The sequence below is a fragment of the Trichomycterus rosablanca genome, chromosome 6, assembly GCF_030014385.1.
Source record: "Trichomycterus rosablanca isolate fTriRos1 chromosome 6, fTriRos1.hap1, whole genome shotgun sequence".
NCBI lineage: Eukaryota > Metazoa > Chordata > Actinopteri > Siluriformes > Trichomycteridae > Trichomycterus > Trichomycterus rosablanca.
Genome location: NC_085993.1, coordinates 29384799 through 29407261, shown reverse-complemented (window position 1 = coordinate 29407261; position 22463 = coordinate 29384799). Strand labels below are relative to the sequence as shown.

Genomic DNA, 22463 nt, shown 5'->3' with positions numbered 1-22463 from the left:
ACACAAAGTTTTAGATCTGAGGTAAGTATACTGAACAAAAATATAAACACAACACTTTTTTTGTTTTTGCTCCCATTTTTCGTCGTCCTCATCGGGGTCTCCACCTGACTGCAGTTTGTCGTCGTAACCGACTTGAGTGGGCAAATGCTCACATTCGATGGCGTCTGGCACGTTGCAGAGTGACCTGCCTGAGACCCATCACTGCATCCAAAGTAAGCTAAAAAAAAATGTGTTCACAGCAACAGTTTTATTTATTATACAAAACAGGATCTGTCTATTTCTAAAGCTTATCTCCACTTTTCTCTCAGATTACAGACGGCTGGTGGCATCGGACCCAGTTCCTTTTCCAGACGGACGATCCTAACCTGCTTCCAATAGTGGATGTTGTGAACCGGGATTCTCTTCACGGATGAATCCCGGTTTTCACTGTACAGGGCAGATGGCAGACTGCGTGTATGGCGTCGTGTGGGTGAGCGGTTCACTGATGTCGGCGTTGTAAATCGAGTGGCCCATGGTGGTGGTGGGGTTATGGTATGGGCAGGCGTATGTTATGGACAACGAACACAGGTGCATTTTATTGATGGCATTTTGAATGCACAGACATACCGTGACGAGATCCTGAGGCCCATTGTTGTGCCATTCATCCACGACCATCACCTCACGTTGCAGCGTGATAACGCACGGCCCCATGTCGCAAGGATCTGTACACAATTCCTGGAAGCTGAAAACATCCCAGTTCTTGCATGGCCAGCATACTCACCGGACATGTCACCCACTGAGCATGTTTGGGATGCTCCGGATCGGCGTGTACGACAGCGTGTTCCAGTTCCTGCCAATATCCAGCAATAGTTTTTTTTTTCCCCATTCTTGACCAACAATGGAAAAGAACATGCAGCCCGAGTAATATTATATTAATCTGATTGTTAACATTTTACAAATTAGTTTTTTGTGTGTATCCATATACTTTTAATAATAAACTCAAAAGCATCTTTGTGCTGACTGTTTAGTTATTATTATTGTTAGAAGTAGTAGTAATAGTAGCAGTATTATTAATTTCATATTAGTATTGGAGTCAACAACCCAACATTCATGGTGAAATTAACCCAGCGTTGTGGAAACGACCCAGCACAGTGGTTCAATTGCATAACCCAGCAAGTTGGGTTAAAATAACTCAGTGTGTGTTCTGTCCAATATTTACCCAGGGCTGGGTTACCAAATAACCCAAGTTGGGGTTTTTTCAGCCCAGCATTTTTCAGTGTACCACCAAACCATCTCATCCCCAGTTCTTGCTTGATATAACATTTTAGCTGCTCCACAGTTGGGCCTCTCTGTTGATGTAGATTTTTGCAGGCAGAATACTCTCAAACTTGGAAGCCACGCAGAAAGTGTCTTGCCAAAGCTGGGATGCTCACTAGATGGCAGCATTTGTTACTTAAAATGTGTTTCACACAGACGCAAGCTGGACCTGGATGTAACTGCTGCATTACATTGTGCTACTGCATTATAGTGTATTATAATCTCTTGTCTTGTTCTTTGAGTGACGACCAAATTAGTACTGCATTCAGGTGTCTTTGGCGTACTGAAAATGTGTCTAATACAAGAAGTATGCTATTTTAAACGGTCACTTTGCCGCCCTGCATATGTATAAAGTAAATTACAAATATTTAACATCTTTTTGATGTATTTCTTGTATGTAGTCGTACACGGACACGGACCTTCCAATGCTGGACCAGGGAACCGACATCTTTAAGACCCTTCACTACCTCAGTAATCTGATCTACAGCATGAAGAACCCTCTGGGCACACAGGAGAACCCAGCTAGAATGTGCAGGGACCTGCTGGACTGTGAGCACAGGTTAAACCATGGTGAGAAATTACAGCATAAATGGTATTAATGGAAGAATGTAACACTGTAAACTCCAGTCAATGTAATCAATCAGGATTTGTAGAGCTGCATAGTAATTTCATCAATTTTCAGCTAATGGTAGTTTAAAGGCTGTTAATGTAAAAAAAAAAATAATAATAATAATTAACTGTCCCTTAATCTTTTTTTTAATGTAACTTAAAAGGCTCGTGTTGGATTGACCTGCACTTCTGGAATTGAGGTCACCTGCAACTTTACCGGAGGAGGACAGATCTGCCTGAGACCCATCACTGCATCCAAAGTAAGCTCAATTTAATTCAACTTTATTGTCATTATACAATACAGGGTTGTACAGTATAACGAAACATCTACATCTACGTCTCCAGCGCAGACAACAAAAGACAATAGTGCAAAGACGATGGGGGAGGTTACCAAGAATGTCCATACATAAGGTGCATAGACAGATTTGATGTAGCAGCTAGGTTTAGGTAAACAAAGTCCAGTAAAGTGAGTGCAATGAAAGTACAGTCTTATGAGTTATTGTGCAGGGTTGGGTAGTGACAGTCAGAAAGGTATGTTATGTCCTGGTAGATGTTGACCAGCTTAACCGCTCATGGGTAGAAACTGTTAAGTCTGGTGGTTCTGGCTCGAATGTTCCGGTACCTCTTTCCAGGTGGCAGTGGCTGGAACAGGAAGTGGCTGGGGTGTGTGGGGTCAGAGGAAATGTTCCTGGCTTTCCTCAGACAGCTTTTACTTGTAGATGTCCAGTATGGGTGGGAGTGCGGTTGCAGTAATGTGCTGGGCAGTTTTCACCACCCTCTGAAGAACCTCGCGTTCAGCAGCAGTGGCACTGCCGTACCAGACGCTGTTGAGCTTTTTTGACGACATGTGATGTGTTGAGTGACCAGGTGAGATCCTCAGCTATGTGGACGTCGAGGAACTTGAAGTTGCTCACTCTTTCCACAGTTGTCCCCTCGATGCTCAGTGGTGTGTGCACTCTGCTTCCCCGTCTGAAGTCGATCTCCTTGGTCTTGCTAACATTGAGGGACAGGTTGTTAGCAGTGCTCTACTCTGTGAGCATCCTCACTTCCTCGTTGTACAGTCTCTCGTCATCATTGGCGATTCTGCGATTATTGTGATGTCGTCGGCAAACTTGATGATGGTGTTGGAGCTGTGTTTTGTGATGCAGTCGTGTGTGTACAGCACGGGTGAGAGGACGCAACCTTGTGGGCATCCTGTGCTGAGTGTGAGGACAGGGGAGGTTGTGTGACTAATCCCAAGTGTGCTCAGTTTGGAGACCAGTCTGGATGGAATGATGGTATTAAAGGCTGAACTGAAGTCAACAAACAACATCCTGACGTATGTGTTAACTCCATCCAGGTGTCTGAGTGCGGTGTGCATTGCCAGGGAAACTGCGTCATCACCAGATCTATTGGTGCGGTAGGCAAACTGATGAGTGTCCAGGGTGCTAGGAAGACTGCTCTTTATATGAGCTATGATCAGTCTCTCAAAGCACTTCATCACTATGGGTGTGAGAGCGATGGGGCGCTAGTCATTCATACATGTGATGCTGGACTTCTTTGGGACTGGTATGCTGGTGGTGGTGGTCTTGAAACAGACAGGGACAGTAGACTGTGCCAGGGAAAGCTTGAAGATGTCTGTAAAAGTGGCAGCCAGCTGGTTGGCACATGTCCACCTCAACAGTTTTATATATATATAATATACATATACGTATATACAGTGGTGTTCAAAAAAATAGCAGTGATTTTTAAAAAAGCGAATAAAGCACAAAATCATTATAATAACTTTTATTTCCATAAATGCAAATGCACTGAAAATACTACACTTAATTCTAAATCAAAACATTAACAAAATGTAGCCAGTTTGTGTTCATCCTTTACAGAAAGTTAAGAAAAATGAATATTAGGCTGTTCAAAAAAATAGCAGTGCCAGCATTTTTCTATAAAAACTCAAAAAAATTGTCTATAAACTGAAAAAAATGTTTGAGGTTTCACTTCACTTTAAATTACTGAACTAATATTTAGTGGCATAACAATTGTTTCCGAGATCTGTGTTGCATGGAGTCGACCAACTTCTGGCACCTCTGAACAGGTATTCCAGTCCAGGATGATTAGACTACATTCCACAGTTCTTCTGCAATTTTGGGTTTTGCCTTAAAAAAAAAAAAAAAAAAAACATGTTTCAGATGTCAGAACACAAGTTCTCTATGGGATTGAGGTCAGGGGATTGTGCTGGCCACTCTATTACCTCAATCTTGTTGGTCTGTAACCAAGATGTTTTGGGTCATTGTCATGTTCAAACACCCATTTTAAGGACATTTCTTCTTCGACATAGGGCAACATGATCTAAAGTATTCTGATACATTTAAACTGATCCATGATCCCTCGTATGTGATAAATAGACGTAACACCACGGTATGAAAAATATCCCCATATCATAATTTTGTACCACCATGCTTTACTGTCTTCACAGTGAACTTTGGCTTGAATTCAGTGCTCGGGGGTCGTCTGACATACTGTCTACGGCCACTAGACCCAAAAAGAACAATTTTGCTTTCATCAGTCCACAAAATGTTGAGCCATTTCTCTTTGGACCAGTCAATGTGTTCCTTGGCAAATTTTAACCCATTCAGGACGTGTATTTTTCATAACAACGGGACTTTGCAAGGAGTTCTTGCTGGTAAATTGGCTTCACTTAATCATCTTCTGTACTCACTGGTAACTGCAGATGTTCCTTGATCTTTCTGGAGGTGATCACTGGCTGAACCTTTGCCATTCTGGCTATTCTTCGATCCTTTCGAACAGTAGTTCCACGCTTCCTTCTGCGTCTTTCAGGTTTTGGTCGTCACTGCAAGGCATTTGAGATCATTTTAGCTGAGCAGCCAATAATTCGCTGCACTTCTCTGTATGTTTTTCCCTCTACAATCAACTTTTTAATCAAAGTACGCTGTTCATCAGAACAATGTCTGGAACAACCCATTTTACCCAGTATTTCAGAAGGAAATGCACTATGACCAACCTGTGCAACATTTGCCCCCTTCCTACCTTAAATAAGAACCAAAATTGACACCCGTTCTTCTGCAGAATGAATGACTTCACCAATTGAACTCCTCACTGAAAGGGGCTTGTTCAAAATAACAGCAATCAATGCTTCGATTACTCAGAATGAGCGGCATGCATGTCCTAATGGTTGGGTTTGTTTTGTTTTTAATACTCTACTACACTTTAAAGTAAATTTTTTGCTATGTAGAATTAGCATTTCTACTAAAAACAGTGATTTATCAGGTTAATGGTGTTGGACTGCTATTTTTTTTAACACCACTGTATATATACAGTATATATGAAACAAAATCTGTCTATTTCTAAAGCTTACCTCCACTTTTTTCTCAGATTACAGACGGCTGGTGGCATCAGACCCAGTTCCTTTTCCAGATGGACGATCCTAACCTGCTTCCAATAGTGGATGTTGTGAACCTCCCAAGCAAGAATCCTGGCTCTAATCATCACCTAGAGGTTGGACCTGTGTGTTTTCTATAAAGAAATGGAGATGAGAACTACAGCTTATTGTCTCAGAATGTTTCATCTCGTACTGCTCAGACTTGGACTGCAGATTCTTCATGAAGGAACCCCACAGCATTTTTGGAGAAAAACAAAACACAAGAGTCTTAATGCTAGAAGCTCCGGTGACGAACAGCTCGTGTTAAAGGGCTTTTTCTCATTTGACTTTGATGAGGATTGGGTGACACTTCAAACTGAATTTATTTTCATATTGGTGCTTTCTGCACATGATTTTCTGTTTTAGCGTGAGAGGAAATGGAAGTTGAATATGTATAACAAAACAAGTACTGTAAATGCAAATACATTTTGTATTTATATGTATTTTTGTAAAGTGCAATGTGAGATCTCGTATAAAGATAAATAGTATATTTGATTTTTTGTAAGAAATTAAGGTTTACTGTCACTTGTATGGGTGTTTTCAGGTTTGATGCGTGTGTCATCGCACTGTGTGTGTGTGTGTGATATGATCTGTAGTTCTTGTTCAGAACAAACTTGGTGGATTTTAAATTGTATAAATACACACACTCAAAAGTGTAACATCAGGTTTAGTTCACATTGATGGAGGTGGATTTATTCAGACTTGAAAGTGTCATTCAGTGTCTACCTCCAATCTCATGATTTATGGTGCTTTTGGGAGCTTCTAAAATATACAATAATGTGTCTCCTGTGGTTAAGCTGTCATTCAATGCCAGTTACTTACTTTTAACAAATGTCTATACATGAAGTTTGTTGTACTAAAGGAAATATTTTGTATGAACTGAAAAATAAAAAATTCTAGAATATTTGTTGTTGTTTTTTTTTATACATAATTTAGTTTGAATGCCACCATCCTTTAGGTGGTGGATCATTCTCAGCACTGCAGTGACACTGACATGGTGGTGGTGTGTGGCTGATGGAGTTTTTAAATACCATGTCCCCTCACTGTCCACTCTTAGACACTCCTACCTAGTTGGTCCACCTTGTAGATGTAAAGTCAGAGACGATTGCTTATCTATTGCTGAGTAGGTCATCTTCTAGACCATCAGTGGTCACAGGATGCTGCCCACGGGGTGCTGTTGGCTGGATATTTTTGGTTGGTGGACTATTCTCAGTCCAGCAGTGACGGTGAGGTGTTTAAAAACTCCATTAGCGCTGCTGTGTCTGATCCACTCTTACCAGCACAACACACACGAACACACCACCATCATGTCAGCGTCACTGCAGTGCTGAGTGATTACAGGCAGTATTCAAACGATTATTATTTGGGTGATTAGTGTTTGAACTGAATAAAAATACATTTTTGTATTTTAAGTACCTGTACTTTCAACCTTGTAAATACAGTATGATGGTTAAATACAAATATAGTTATATTTTTACATCAACATTCAGCATAATGGAACACTGACTAGAGTCTCTAGTTCATGTGCAGCTTATTGATTTCTGCTAATAGCCCTGATTAAATATTGCTTACTGTGAAAATCTATATTTGCAAAGATCATACAAATATGGCAGAAATGGGAAGTACAGTATATTTTTTATGGGCAGCAGACACATTGATCCATGCTAAAAAGATTTACCCTGTGTTATAAAAACCTAGCGTTTTTAACACACTCTCTATTTACCATATCTGTTACATACTGGTCATTTTTACAAGCAATTTTTGCCATGGAGATGGCTCATTTAAGATTGCTCATTTAAAAAGTTTGAAAAAGGCTAAAGGTTATGGATGAACAAATTTCAGCCCCACGAACAGCCTTGGAATGAACCGGAACATCAATTGAGGCTCAAATCAGTGCCACATCCTCCAGTGCCACATCCTTTAGACATTTACCGTGCGCCATCCGAGTGCCCCGATGCAAATGTTTTTGGTGGTGCGTTTGCAGTGAAACTGTTTCTCCTGACAGCAGCTAAAACATATTGGAAAACATACATAGTATACAAAAAGAACACAGTGTATCAGGTATATCTACACTGTGGCTACATTGTATTAAAACAACACCATCATTGACCATTTTGTCAGGTACACAGAAGGTGGATGAGTGAACTAGACTCAGGAGTGATAAACAATTATAGTCTAAAGCTCATTTGTTCCTGCACAATTTATCAGCCCCTCACATTCTGCTGTAACGTTTATAACATCTATGGTAGGGGTATATGATAAAATGAAATGAAAAATATAAATATTCTTTTAGTGCTCATTTTGTACTGTATATGTTCCAGTATGTATAAATATGTAAAATATTCTGTCTTTTACCCTGCCAAAACAAAGTCTTTTAAAACTTTTAAATTATGAATATTAATTAAAAAAAAAACCTACCCAAGATTATATCTTTCAGTTTGGTCGATTTAAATGGAATTTTTTCATTTGCTCCTGTCCAGTTGATTTTTTTTTGCCAGGTCATTTGTTACTGTTTTTTGCATAATTCTCCAAACAGTTTCCTTCACAGTCATACCTCCAGAAAAACCAAAACACTCAATCTGTAAAAGAAAAAAAAAACATTATTTTTTTATTTCAATAAACTGAAATTAAGAATGCGTAAATTTGACAAGTTTCTAAGATCGCCAAATATAATCCAAATTATCCCTAATTAACCCAAATGTAATCCATACTGCACATTCACTGAGCTAAACTGCACACAGAAATGGGTGATTGTCTGTTACTGCACCACAGTCAGTATACAGTATACATACATACATACACCACACACTACACACACACACACACACACACACACTTTGACAAACACCCAGGACACAAAAGCAACAGTCTAATGGCACTTTAGCAACCATTTTAACATTATTAGCTGCATATTATAATTATTTCTTATAATGCAAAACATTTTACAGCTTTTATAGAAATATAAACAAATGCAATGTTTTACATTTTCTAATGTTGTGCTCACTAATAAAAGTCAAGAAGTTTTAAGTAAAAACAAAGTTATCTGCTCTTAAACATAGTAGAGGGTCACTTAAGAACACACCATGGTTAAGTAAATTGTCAAATTGTATCTTTTAAAGGTACTATAACAAAGTACATACATAACACGTAAAATTTAACATAGAAAGCACTTACTAGTCTCTTCTGAAGATCAGAGTCTGCCTTGAGGTTAATGTCAAATTGGGTGCAATATTTTTATGGTGATGGGTGTTATTTCTAAGTAGAAAACTTATTTTAGAAATAATAATGTATGTTTTTGTAAACATCTTACCAAGGTCAGTGTTGGTCAAATGACTCCGGAGTGCACAAAGAGTAACTGCAAAAATGTAAACACTTAATTAGTTCAATCACTCAGTCAAGGAAATCCATAAAGACGTGTACATATAGGCTTTAGACATGATACTGTGCTTTGTCTTATGCCAGCCAATGACTGTAAAAAGTTTTTGTAATATTGTCTACTGCCAAAAAGAGGGCGCTAAATCCAGCCTTTTAAATACATCACACCCCTTACTCAAAAGAGAAGGATCACCAGCTCCATACAGCTGTAGCTGTGACGTCTTCCCTTAACGCCGGCACAGGTAACTAATGTAATCGTTGTGAAATCGTGTGTTTGTAATTTAACTTAGCTATGTTGTTAGATGGTTTATATCGTATTCATAATAATAATGTTACCTTTAGATGTATGTTTTAAGTTATTTCTGATAGCCTTTTGCTAAGTATTGCTGGCTATACAGTTAGCTTAACGTACCTACCAAGTTAGCCTTTTTGGCTAACGTTAAAACATAACTATAATTAAATTGTTAATGATAAAAAACACAAAATAATTTGATTATATCTATTGTTCTGTTACTACAATATATCAGTATTATTAATATAATGTTTTGGTATGTTTTTTGTCCTAAAGAGCAGCTGTTAACGTTACCTTGAAATCTTCAGTGAATAACTGAAAAAGATAACGGTTTTTTATTTAAACTCTACTACATGCGCGAGGAGCTCCTCACACTTGCCTTCAGGTACCTTTTATATTGAAGAAGTGAAGTGATTTTGTGTGACACCACCATGTATTAACGTTAGAGAAAAAGTTCAAAATCACTTGCCAGTACGTACACCTGGTTCAAGTCAAACAAGCTTATCAATCGACTGTAAAATACTTTTACACATACATTAACAACTATTAAATTGTATTTAAAAATTGAGAATACTGACTTTTGTTTGTCTAATAGTTTACATGTTTATGTATTTTGTAATAGTGAATATGAATTTATTACAGTTCACATCTGCGCTGAGGTTGCATGGTCCAGGTTTTCAAGAATGAGTTCACTACGGATGAGCTGCACACGTCTCCAGGTAATCTATAAAGAGCTTTTTTGGTGATTTTTGTGGAACAGTTTAATTAAGCATCGATAAAATAAGAAAAAGCCAACTTTTAACTGAAGTAAATTTTTTCTGAGGTGTGAAAGGCCCTTATCATGAGAAATAAACAACATTTGAAGTGATGAAAAGTAACTTCAAAAATTCACACACAGCGAGTTGACATGATTAGTACATGACATGGCTTTTAATGCACTTAAAGGGTCAGGTATGTGGATGATCCATGAGTAAAGATTAAAAGCAGTGAATGAGTTCTATGTAAGTGTTAAGGAGGCTCTGGGACATCACCCGTTCCCAGCTGGGTTAAAACTGTTCCTTGGTGCTTGATGGAAAAAGCAGTGTGGTGGAACTCTTCCTGTCAGAAAGCAAACTCAGACAATTATTTTTCAATCACAAACATCAGTGATAAAGTTTTACAATAATCTCAGGGATAGTTTATATAATGCTCAAAACATGTTACTTTGGCTTGTTCTTTTACTGCGTCTGTGCAGATATCCACATCAAGGGGTCTTTTTCTTAGCATGTTGACCCTTCTCCACTTGCGGCGTAAACAGCAAACTGATTGGTTGTTTATGCTAAAGGGCGGACACATGTATACATGCACACAATTCTGAGCTACAGTTTGTAAACTATAGTTTGTTACGATCCCACCTTGTATCTAGGGGTATGTGGGACCAATAACGTGGCAATTTGCTAAAACCAAAAGTCAGAGAAAATAATAAAAGTTTTTTATTTACAAAAGAGCCATTAAAAACAGTCACAAATGCTAAAATTGTTGTTCTCTAGTACCAAACTGGACGGCACCAAATAAATCAACAGAACATAACACTGTTCTACTCTAAGTAACAAGACAGATAGCTACAAAATAAATGAAAGAAACAAACAAACCCTAAGCTTCCCTGTAGATGCAGGTAAAATACCCAAACTGAAGTATTTCCTAGCAGAAGAGATTAAAACAGCTACAACTAAAAACACAGTGCATGGGTTGACACCAATCCCCCCCCCCTCTCTCTCTCTCTCTCCATCTATCAGCCATCTTGATTTCCTGCTTTTAAATGGTTGCCTCCCCAATTACTCCAACCAGGACTCTCAGTGGGCAGCTGATTCCACCTGATTTGGCTGGGGTAAAGAAAAAAAAAACAGAACAGTTGTACATACAAACATATAGATGCATTTAAAATAACACTCAAGTTTGAAAATCAAAAACTGAACTGTTGGGCCTCTGAACAGTACTGATCATGTTCCTTTTGTAGTGTGTGTGCTTAGTTCTTAACCTGCTGTAATTTCAAGATCTGTGTCTTTTGCCTCAGATGTGACAAGTTGATTTGGGGTACTGTTTAACATTGCTTTTTTGTCTAATGTTTTATGTTTGTTTTTTTTTCAGTGAATTTTGAATTTTACATGGTGATCAGCTGCATCCTATTATCATCAGCTTTCCTGCTACTGCCATGGGGATTACTCTTAAAGTTTCAAACTAAGTATGATATAGTTGTGTTCATTGAACTAAGAGTTTATAGCAAACAATTATATTGTGCCCATATCAATATATAAATACATATGTGTACTTTGTAGCTGTACACTTTTAAAGATTATGGCTTACAAATTAAACTGTCCATCATTATCAATTACCAGATATTATTTTCCAACAAGAGAGCCACTGTTGGCTGAACCTTTTTTTTTTGATAGACTAGTATTCTGAACCTATATACCTATATAATATTCTCTCTCCTTCCACCATGTCAAAAACTGTATATAAACAGTAAATTCCGATGTCGACAGTGTGTATGTATGTAGTGTGTGTTGGGGCAACAAATATGTGAAAATGCCCAGCAGTGCGTCCTCAGAAGCAAGATAAGTAAGCATGTTAATTAAATTTAATTGAGTTGGGTTTATTTATTCATAATACATAAACAATTTTGTTTTTGCACACATTAAACTTATGGTGTCAAAATATATAATGCATGTCCTATAATAAAATAATTTATCCATATTTCTTAAATGTTTTGTGGTCTTTTGCATAGTTCAGCTTGCCAAAATGTGCACAACTGCTGTGTGTTTAATCATTTTATGTTTACATGGTTTTAATATGGATCATAAGAAAGGAACATGGATTGAAGGAAAAACTTCAAATTCATGAAAAAAGTTCTGGAAAAACTGAAACTCATAAAGTGCATGTAAAAGCTTTTTTAGTTTATCAAAACAAAAAAAAGCTATCAATGCCATTTTCATACCTCATTTCCTAAATGACTATGTGCATCGAATAGCCAAGACCAATGCAAGAGGTTCCCGTAAGCCATTTATTTATTAAAATTGTATTTAGTTATATAAACATATATGGTTTGTTAAGCACCTAGAAACTTTGTCAGTGTGAGCCATGATGATTGCAAAAGACAGCGAGTAAAAGGTTCTTTTACATTTATTCCAGTGTTAAAGGGAAGTTGCAAGCTTGCTAAATAACTTATTCTTCAATTTAAAAACAATCTCTGATCAGTGCATGGTGCTAAAACTTGGCAATAGCATCGCCTCAGTCAGCCGACTATGCCGACATGCAGCCGTAATCGGGCCAGATGCGGAGTGCCGCAATGTAGCCGAGTATCAGTCAGCCGACAGTTATGAGAGGCCGTGTAGGCCATAATTCTAAGTTGAATTCTCTCACACACACCATCATACTCTCTCACACACACTATCATACTCTCTCACACACACCATCATACTCTCTCACACACACCATCATACTCTCTCACACACACCATCATACTCTCTCACACACTATCATACTCTCACACACACCATCATACTCTCTCACACACACCATCATACTCTCTCACACACACCATCATACTCTCTCACACACACCATCATACTCTCTCACACACACTATCATACTCTCTCACACACACCATCATACTCTCTCACACACACTATCATACTCTCTCACACACACTATCATACTCTCTCACACACACCATCATACTCTCTCTCACACACACCATCATACTCTCTCACACACACCATCATACTCTCTCACACACCATCAAGGTGTTAAAAGGAGGCCAGGAAGGAGGACAGGAAGTCAGATTGGCTTACAGCTGTAAGAACAGAGCCTGCACATAAATTGGTCTACAAAAAACATTTAAATCTGGCAGCAGACCTTTTAACAATGACTACACTTTTGTTGAGCTTTGTTGAACTAGCCATGATATTTCTACTTTCTACCTTTTTTACAAGGTCACTTTGGTTTGTGGAAATAAATGGTAATGAGGAGGACATGTTTTACTATTTTTGTCCATCACAATGAGATGCATTTAGAACATTGAAAGGAAAACTGACAGCATGGGACATACCAGCATGATTCTGGAAATATTATTTTGTGAGCTTAATGGATAAACACGGACAACTTTTTACTTTCTTTTAATTAGCCCGCAGTTAGAAGGAGGTGACAGTCAATGAAGTTTGGGTGCACTGGAGGCACATTATGCATGTTTTTGTTCCCTAAAAAATTTATAGGAAAACTCAAGATCAGTAGAAATTAGACATAGGGATATATTTTCTCCAAGATTACCTCCAACAATCAGAACTGGTCATCCTACATAAACAAATTACCTTCGGTTTGTCTCTTGAAATTCGTTGCTAAAGAATAGCTGTATGCTTTGGAATCATCAGGAGGAAATTATACAGGCACAAATAGCAACTTCAAATTGGTTAACTGACGTGTGTGTGTGTGTGAGAGAGAGAGCATACAGCAATGTCTGCGACTTTGGCTGACATTGTTAATAAGATTCTTCAAATCACCCCAAATGCAGATGAAAGGTACGTGCTAGGAGGACAACAGTCTTGCAACATCAGAAAACAGCGCTGGCATGCGCTGCAGGTGCTGGACCCAAATGGACATGCCTTCCATCACGGGTGTGCAACTGGCCAAAGAATTTACAATGTTCAAATTCCAAATTAGTTATGGTTATTAGAGTTATTTGTGATAGTAATTAAAACGTCATAATGTATTTCTGATAAATGAAACAATGCAGTAATGTTAAAAAAAAAAAAAAAAAAAAAAAAAAAAAAACGAGGACACCCCATATAATATTTAGATATTTATTATCAAGTTATGGACAGGTCAGGAAATCACTATTATACTGGTTAACAAAGATCTTGTCCCAAGCAAACAAATGTTTCTTATTTATTGTTGCATGCAGAAACCAAATATTTCAGAACAGTCTCAACAGCAAATAATCTGTCACTCAGGTGGATTAAGGTATCCTTAGTCCTTGTAGTCATACAATGACTGGTGTGGTACTTCTGTGGTCACTAGATGCTGTTGTCGTGTCAACCTCCACACCACCGTCCTCTAAATCTGTGGTGACAAACTAAAAACAAACAAAACAAACACACACAATGCATTTAGAAAATGTTGGGGGTTAGCCTATTGCCAAACCATGAAATCTAAATGCTACAAATGACTTATTATTATTAATAATATGCAATATAAACATACTGCTTACATTATTTTTAAATAACTTACCGTAAATGTGTCATTGTCTAATGTACACTGCCTTTGATGTAAATGTATTGTCAATCATGAAGCCATTTAGTTTCTGGCCCTCGTGCAACTTTGGTGAAACCAGTTTGTTTCCTCATGCCATCAAAAGTTCAATACTGAAATCACAAAAATTGAATTTAGTTTCAAAACCAGTCTATAGCAATTCACCCAATACAATCAAATATTTAGAGAACAGTTACTCAAGAGAGCTTGGTCTCAATCTATAATGAATTACATTTTCTGTAATAAAAGAAAGATAACAAACTTTAATAGTACAAGTGACTAAGTTAGAATGAGCACTGAGACAGATTTTGAAATGTTAGACTGTAAGTCTGTAGCTTTCCATGTGCAGCAGCTTGTTTATGATTGTGTATACAAAATGAATCTATATTTTATTTTACTTATTAAGACCTACATAGGGAAGAGTCCAAAAGTTCCATGTAATTCGACTCGAATGTAGTGACACATTAATGTGGAGCAACTATAGCCATTAAAACGATAAAGTAAATTTATTTATTGTTCTTTAAGAAAGCTTCCAAAACAAAGTTTCTTATAAATTTGCTATATGAGAACTCACTTACTTAGTTTGGCATTACTAGAACGTTTAAAACGTGTAATTTGCAGACGGTCCCTTACAAAGACGAATATTTATAAAATATCCCAATCTAAACCCGACTCTATCAGAAGCTAAATGAGTTTAATCATGTTTAGTGAACTCACCTGTCCCTGACTCTGGAGCCTCTGCTCTCTGTGGTTGAGGCTGATATGGAGCTCGCAGCACTCGGCTGATGGTTCGGATATAAAGCTTCACCGCATCTCTTCCTCCGTGGCCGCGTTTAGACTCCTGTCGGGCTGTCGGGTTTAAATCCACATTTCTGACATGGATGTGGCAGCGGTGGAAAAGTTTAAAATGTTAACAGGCCGATGCTCCATTGATTCTCTCTCGGTCCACTATCCTCTCCTATCAGTAATAATGAGGAAGGCGGGACATGTCTGTGAAATCCCGCGTCTTCCACCAATCAGGTACTGAGAATGTAATATTACTTCCGTTTCAATCAAACTCGTTTCCGTATCAATCAAACTCTCTCACACACTATCATACTCTCACACACACACCATCAAACTCTCTCACACATACAACTATTCTTATTCACATGCACTATCATTCTGTCTTACATTCACTATCATTCTGTTCCATAAACATGATTATTTGCATTCACATACACTATTTATTACGCTTACATATAATAATATTCTCTTACACATACAGTAGATCTTTGTTTTACATAGCTATAGTTATATGTGCACGAGAGAATAGTGCTGTGTGTATGAGAGTATAATAGTAAATAAAAGAAAGTGTGATTATAGTTGTAAGTGGGTATTGTAGTATATGTGAAAGAGTATAGTAAACCATGTATGAGAGTATGATGGTGTGTGTGTGAGAGTATGATGGTGTGTGTGAGAGAGTATGATGGTGTGTGTGTGAGAGTATGATGGTGTGTGTGAGAGAGTATGATGGTGTGTGTGTGAGAGTATGATGGTGTGTGTGTGTGAGAGTATGATGGTGTGTGTGTGAGAGTATGATGGTGTGTGTGTGAGAGTATGATGGTGTGTGTGTGAGAGTATGATGGTGTGTGTGAGAGAGTATGATGGTGTGTGTGAGAGAGTATGATGGTGTGTGTGTGAGAGTATGATGGTGTGTGTGTGAGAGTATGATGGTGTGTGTGAGAGAATTCAACTTAGAATTATGGCCTACACGGCCTCTCATAGGAAACTGCTGCTACCATGGGAATTAGAAAGCGTTAGGTTATTATATTAAGTAGTGTTCGCTTTTATTCTTAGTAACGCGGTGTTTATCAGGTTTATCAGCATAACAATCTGTTTAATACACCGCTGTATGAGTAGCGCAGTGGGCAGAGTGTGTTGTTTTGCCTAAAATATTATAAAGAATGAAAATAATAAACACCCTAAATAAAACATTTTGATAATGTTCTCATGACGGTGTAAGACATGTTATATTTTTTATAGGTGCAACCCTAACCACCCCCCTCCTCCCCCGCTCAGGTATTTTCAGCACAATCAGGAAAAAGCTTCAAAGCCTTTAATGTGGCTTCATCTGCACATCACTATTGTTTAGCGTTACCACCACAAACTCCGTTCACTTCTCCCCTGAGAAACAGTTTGATTGACAGCAGGTAAGCAACAAGCACTTCCTGTGTATTGTACCTACCCTTTCCGTCAGATCGGCCGTTTGTAAATTTGTTTCGGCATTGGTAAAAGTGTTTCAGCTCTTGAAAAGTTGTTTCGGCGTTGGTAAAAGTGTTTCAGCTCTTGAAAAGTTGTTTCAGCATTGGTAAAAGTGTTTCAGCTCTTGTAAATTTGTTTTTGTTGTAAAATTTTTTTTTTTTATTTTTTTTATTTTGTTTTCTAAAATGTTAATTTGTTTTGCACTTCTCGGCCACCGTATCTGGCCCTTTAAGAGTGTTAAGTGCACTATAGGGCGCAGGGAGCAAATGTGTAGGGAAGATATTAGAAATGTTTCTGGCTGTGTTTTTGTTCTTCTGTTGTTTTGCACTGAGCTTGTGTGATATTAAAAGTAGCGTTCTCGTTAAACCCCCACTCACATGTTTGGACTTTACATTTTTTTACCGTATAGAACTATTACGACATTTAATGCATTTTAATCAGCGTTCTGCTTCATGCACTTTATTGTTATTTAACAGCTTTATTTGTTGTTTAATTGCTGTTTGCTCCGTGTTTACTGCAGTTAGTTCATGCAATTTTAAAAATTTTTGGATGTTTATTGGTCGACAACAAGAAATACTATAATACAAGATAAATAAATAAATGACGTGTCAGACGTCGGGAGATCATCCAGTATAAACTAACATGACTACGTACAACATCCAGTACAGAAATCACTTCCCATAATGTTTGTTTTTTTATAGCAAATATATGCACATCACATACAAACACACAAGTCAGAACAACAGGAGACGCACCGTTACGTTATTATTACTTTCTCAACACTTGCTTAATTTACACTCTCTATATATGAAGTAAATACGTGCATGTCAGCGCGTGCATGCGCTTGTATGTTTATTTCCGTTTTCCAATATTGGTTTTTGAAACGAATAACGACTCGTTTTCTTGTTTTTAAACTTTGGGATTTGAAGTGAAAAACGAATGAGCAAAGGTACACGGAGCTGGAACCTTTTGTCTGGACTTGTTTTCGGCATTCTCTACAGAATACATTATTCTGCTGCTCATCTGACACTTCTCCATCATTGAATCCGAACCATCTCCAAATAACTGAGCCATTATTATTCTTTTTACTAACCAGCTCCTCAAACCTCTCCATGCTATCATGGGAGTTTTACTTACAGAAATGTGTTCTGAGGGCAGAAAGAATTGGCGGTGGAGAGGGCGAGTTGTGTTCAGTGAGGGAGAGAGGCGGGGCAGGTGAACATGTGCAGAGACAAACTGGGAGAAGAGAAAGACGAACTGTCGGATCTAATTGGAACGCAACATCTGTATCGATATAAACGATATTGTCTTATCTTATATCGTGTATGAAAATATATTGATATTTTATAAAATCTTGATATATCGCCCAGCCCTAGTTCAAATCAGCAAAGTTACCAGCAGATCAGACTGATTCTGTAGTTGCTACAATAGAAAAGCATTTTAGTATTATTAACATTAATATTCTTGAACACAGATCACAGAACTGAACACATATGGTCTTATGTGATCTTCGGCTGAACGCAGTATTTCAAAGGCTAAACACTGTTTTTATTAAACAATTAAAATATTTTCACAAACATACATTATGAATGTACTGTAAACCTTTTTCCTGTCATGTGCAGTCACTGTAGAGAAGATATTCTATATTGCCTACATTCTTATTTATATGTTTAAAATGATAATTCCTTTCTTAACCATTAAGCGACTGTATTGAATTAGGTATACTGACTAAATTAGCAACAGGCTACACACTGGGTAATGACAGGGTAATAGATACTGTAATGTGGTTAAGAATAAAAAATTGGTCTCATAACTTACTGTATTTGTATGACTTTGTAAATGTACTTTTCTGCCTACACCACCAGTACTAAGCATATACAATCACTCACTCACTTTCTTAAATGCTTATCCAATTAGGGTCACATGTGGGGGGGTGGGGGTGGGGGTTTCAATGGGCGTAAGGCACACAGTAACACCCTGGACGGGGCGCCAGTCCATCGCAGGGCAGACACACATACACACACATACACACACCTATTCAACTATAGGGCAATTCAGTGTCTCCACTTATGCATGTTTTTGGACTGTTGGAGGAAACCAGAACTCTCGGAGGAAACCCATGCAGACACAGGGAGAACATGCAAACTCCGCACAGAAAGGACCCGGACCACACCGCCTGGGGATCGCACCCAGGACCTTCTTGCTGTGAGGTTGTTGGTAAAACAACACTACTGCATCTACAAATGCAAGTTAAGGCTTTACTATGTAGAAAACATATATAAAACAAGTGGAAAACAAATATCAACGACAACACGATTTATAAATGCATGTTTATTATTCTCTGGGTTCAAGATTGACTGACGCAAAGTGAAAATGTATGCTGTGGTCTGACAAGTCCACCATTATTTTTTGGAAATAATGGATTTTGTGCTTCCAAGCCGGAAAGAAGTAAACTGTTACCAGCACAAAGTTCCAAAGCCAGCTTCTGTCATGGAGACAATGACGAAAATGTAGAATGTAGAGTGACTGTTGAGCAGCTGGATATCAGAATGTTAAGCAGTCAGTGTTATATCAAGCAGAATTCTGAACAGGTGTCACAACCACCACAACTGACGTCCTTCCACATAGATCTCAACATATTCCAGGAGGAAACCACAACAAAATAAGGTAACACAGAAGTAAACACAAAATTATAAAATAGCACAGAAGTAAAAATATGCCATCGTCCCACCTTTTAAAAAAAATGTTGCAGCCATCAAAGTTAAAATGAGAATATATACACTATATGGACAAAAATATCAAGACACCTCTTTTAATTATTAAACTTGTGCATTTCAGCCACAACAAATTCTAACAGATGTAACAGAGCTGGGCGGTATGACAGTTCATTTGGTATGCTGACTTTGATACCGTACCACAGTTAATACAACACCTGTAAGCTTCAATAGGATGCAAATCATATAATATTGTTCACCACTAAAAGCGCTATGGAGCATTGTGCAGATTACAGCTCACTAGTTAGCCAGTTAGTGGTAGCATAACAGTGGTAATGGATGAGAAAGGTTTTCTCAATATGGTGAAAAAAATAAACAAAAACAGCAAAGAAATGAGCTGTGTCAGCAGTTTAGAAGTTTTATTTTGTTCCGACACAGATTAAAATACTATATACTGTACAGTTTGTCGGGGCACGGTTGTTGCAAAAAAGCAAATGGGTAAGCAACGTTACTACTAGGTAGGAGTGTCTAATAGAGTAGACAGTGAGTGGACACAGTATTTAAGTCCAGCAGTGCTGCTGTGTCTGATCCACTCATACCAGCACAACACACACTAACACATCACCACCATGTCATTGTCACTGCAGTGCTGAGAATGATCCATCACCTAAATAATACCTGCTCTGTGGTGGTCTTGTGGGGGTTCTGACCATTGAAGAACAGGGTGAAAGCAGGATAAAAATGTATGTAGAAAAACCGATGGACTACAGACAGTAATTGTAAAACTACAAAGTGCTTCTATATGATACAGTGTATCACAAAAGTGAGTACACCCCTCACATTTCTGCAAATATTTCATTATATCTTTTCATGGGACAACACTATAGACATGAAACTTGGATATAATTTAGAGTAGTCAGTGTACAGCTTGTATAGCAGTGTAGATTTACTGTCTTCTGAAAATAACTCAACACACAGCCATTAATGTCTAAATAGCTGGCAACATAAGTGAGTACACCCCACAGTGAACATGTCCAAATTGTGCCCAAATGTGTCGTTGTCCCTCCCTGGTGTCATGTGTCAAAATCCCAGGTGTAAATGGGGAGCAGGGCTGTTAAATTTGGTGTTTTGGGTACAATTCTCTCATACTGGCCACTGGATATTCAACATGGCACCTCATGGCTAAGAACTCTCTGAGGATGTGAGAAATAGAATTGTTGCTCTCCACAAAGATGGCCTGGGCTTTAAGAAGATTGCTAACACCCTGAAACTGAGCTACAGCATGGTGGCCAAGGTCATACAGCAGTTTTCCAGGACAGGTTCCATTCAGAACAGGCTTCGCCAGGGTCGACCAAAGAAGTTGAGTCCACGTGTTTGGCGTCATATCCAGAGGTTGGCTTTAAAAAATAGACACATGAGTGCTGCCAGCATTGCTGCAGAGGTTGAAGACGTGGGAGGTCAGCCTGTCAGTGCTCAGACCATACGCCGCACACTGCATCAACTTGGTCTGCATGGTCGTCATCCCAGAAGGAAGCTGACGCACAAGAAAGCCAGCAAACAGTTTGCTGAAGACAAGCAGTCCAAGAACATGGATTACTGGAATGCCCTGTGGTCTGACGAGACCAAGATAAACTTGTTTGGCTCAGATGGTGTCCAGCATGTGTGGCGGCGCCCTGGTGAGAAGTACCAAGACAACTGTATCTTGCCTACAGTCAAGCATGGTGGTGGTAGCATCATGGTCTTGGGCTGCATGAGTGTTGCTGGCCCTGGGGAGCTGCGGTTCATTGAGGGAAACATGAATTCCAACATGTACTGTGACATTCTGAAACAGAGCATGATCCCCTCCCTTCGAAAACTGGGCCTCATGGCAGTTTTCCAACAGGATAACGACCCCAAACACAACCTCCAAGATGACAACTGCCTTGCTGAGGAAGCTGAAGGTAAAGGTGATGGACTAAACCCAATTGAGCACCTGTGGCGCATCCTCAAGTGGAAGGTGGAGGAGTTCAAGGTGTCTAACATCCACCAGCTCCGTGATGTCATCATGGAGGAGTGGAAGAGGATTCCAGTAGCAACCTGTGCAGCTCTGGTGAATTCCATGCCCAGGAGGGTTAAGGCAGTGATAATAATGGTGGTCACACAAAATATTGACACTTTGGGCACAATTTGGACATGTTCACTGTGGGGTGTACTCACTTATGTTGCCAGCCATTTAGACATTAATGGCTGTGTGTTGAGTTATTTTCAGAAGACAGTAAATATACACTGCTATACAAGTTGTACACTAACTACTCTAAATTATATCCAAGTTTCATGTCTATAGTGTCGTCCCATGAAAAGATATAATAAAATATTTGCAGAAATGTGAGGGGTGTACTCACTTTTGTGATACACTGTAGGTGGAGCTGATAAAATGGACAGTGAGTGTATACATATATATATATATATATATATATATATATATATATATATATATATACACTGCCTGGCCAAAAAAAAGGTCACCACCTGGATTTAACTAAGCAAATAGGTAAGAGCCTCCCATTGGATAATTACTGCATAGGTGATTATGTTTCAGCTGGCAACAAGTTATTTAACCCTAACTGATGCAGTAAGTAGCTTCTCATTTGTTAAACAACCATGTCGAATGACACATCCTGTGGTCGTGGAAAAGATCTCTTTTAGAAGGGTCAAATTGTTGGCATGCATCAAACAGAGAAAACATCTAAGGACATTGCTGAAACTACTAAAATCGGGTTAAGAACTGTCCAACGCATTATTTATTAAAAAGTGGAAGGACAGTGGGGAAACATCATCTTCGAGGAAGGAATGTGGTCGGAAAACAAACTTCAATGATCGATCACTTAAACGTTTGGTGAAATCAAATGGTACAAAAACTCCAGTAGAACTCAGGGAAATGTTTAATAGTGAAAGTAAGAGCATTTCCACACGCACAATGCGAAGGGAACTCAAGGGATTGGGACTGAACAGCTGTGTAGCCTTAAGAAAACCACTCGTCAGTGAGGCTAACTGGCAAAAACGGCTTCAATTTGCTAGGGAGCATAAAGATTGGACTCTGGAGCAATGGAAGAAGGTCATGTGGTCTGATGAGTCCAGATTTACCCTGTTCCAGAGTGATGGGCGCATCAGGGTAAGAAGAGAGGCGGCTGAAGTGATGCACCCATCATGCCTAGTGCCTACTGTACAATACAATCATCAATACAAGATCTTGGGG

At 38.6% G+C, this 22463-nt stretch overlaps 3 long non-coding RNA genes across 4 annotated transcripts; 1 reads left to right on the top strand and 2 right to left on the bottom strand.

Annotated features, from left to right (window-relative positions):
* Positions 1–3710: 3710 nt before the first annotated feature.
* Positions 3711–9332, bottom strand: LOC134316443 (uncharacterized). Of its 2 annotated transcripts, none has more exons than XR_010013099.1 (6): positions 9282–9332; positions 8631–8675; positions 7739–7899; positions 5258–5415; positions 4601–4732; positions 3711–4037 (listed from the first exon to the last, which is right to left on the bottom strand). It is a non-coding gene; the product is annotated as an uncharacterized LOC134316443 (long non-coding RNA). The 2 variants fall into 2 exon arrangements; XR_010013100.1 differs by having other exon boundaries at positions 7739–7874.
* On the top strand, positions 8876–11720 carry LOC134316444 (uncharacterized). The gene is made up of 4 exons (XR_010013101.1): positions 8876–8937; positions 9264–9372; positions 9630–9706; positions 11115–11720. It is a non-coding gene; the product is annotated as an uncharacterized LOC134316444 (long non-coding RNA).
* A 2088-nt stretch (positions 11721–13808) lies between these two features.
* Positions 13809–15223, bottom strand: LOC134316442 (uncharacterized). The gene is made up of 3 exons (XR_010013098.1): positions 14988–15223; positions 14250–14383; positions 13809–14094 (listed from the first exon to the last, which is right to left on the bottom strand). It is a non-coding gene; the product is annotated as an uncharacterized LOC134316442 (long non-coding RNA).
* Between the last annotated feature and the right edge of the window lie 7240 nt (positions 15224–22463).